Here is a 954-nt window from a genome sequence, read left to right on the forward strand (position 1 = left end):
TGCCTGGTTGATGAGTCACGAACGAGGAGATCCAGGTGCTGGAAGAGAAGGGCTCCTGACACCGGCAGCCAGCGGTGCCTGGGTCTGAGTGACGGTCCAGAAACGGGGATCTCACCTGGATGGGCACCATCCCATAATGCCTGCCCATCACCTCAGCCACGTGGACAAACACCTAGAGGCAACGAGGGTCACAGCTGGGCCAGCCCGCCCCATGGGCCCACAGGACCATGCACGCTCCCAGCCTCCCTCCCACCAGGCGTCTCGGGCTTCATCCTCTGCCTCGAACCCACCAAACCTGCAGGTCAGGGGAGGCTGGGTCGGAACTGGGAAGCACCCGATTCCGGCTGGTCCAGCCCGCTGGCCTTATGGTCAGGCAGGGACGGGGTGGCACCCCAGCACCGGATGACTCCTCACCTCCAGGTATTCGAGGTCTGTGTCCATCAGCTCCTGGGAAGTGTTGAGGATCTGGAACAAGAACAAATGGAAGAGGGTCTGCGAAGGCAGAGACACTGGGCAGACCCCAGTGAGGAGGGCGCTCCCAGTCCGGCTGTGGGTCTCGGGACCTGGGAGAGCGCAGCCCAGGGTCTGCACAGCCTGTGGGACCGAAGGCAGGCGGGATGACCCTGACCTTCAGCGGCCCCCCAGCGACTTCAACCTCCTTTAGAACAAGCGATGCTCCCACCTTCACCAACGGGGGCATCCTTCCCTGGCAGGGACATCCCAGAATCTGCAGGGCCCCGGACACAAAAGCCTGCGAGACTGAGTGACCGCCGACTCTGAGGGCCAGACCCAGCGAGGCGCCCCGCCCCGGGGCCAGGGGGCAGCGCCTCACCTGGTAGGAGCTCAGCATCATGATGAGGGCACACAGCTTGGTCCTTGTCTCTCGGCTCAGCTCAGGGCTCATGGCATCCCCGGTGTCCACCAGAAACACAGCCACCTGTGCAGGGCGGGCAG

At 64.2% G+C, this 954-nt stretch overlaps 1 long non-coding RNA gene across 1 annotated transcript; it reads right to left on the reverse strand.

The window, feature by feature from the left end:
• On the reverse strand, nucleotides 1-948 carry LOC107181739. Its single transcript, XR_001512444.1, has 4 exons — nucleotides 833-948; nucleotides 415-465; nucleotides 116-172; nucleotides 1-38 (listed from the first exon to the last, which is right to left on the reverse strand). It is a non-coding gene; the product is annotated as an uncharacterized LOC107181739 (long non-coding RNA).
• Nucleotides 949-954: the final 6 nt, after the last annotated feature.

Source organism: Myotis davidii, unplaced genomic scaffold, assembly GCF_000327345.1.
Source record: "Myotis davidii unplaced genomic scaffold, ASM32734v1 scaffold129, whole genome shotgun sequence".
Lineage (NCBI taxonomy): Eukaryota > Metazoa > Chordata > Mammalia > Chiroptera > Vespertilionidae > Myotis > Myotis davidii.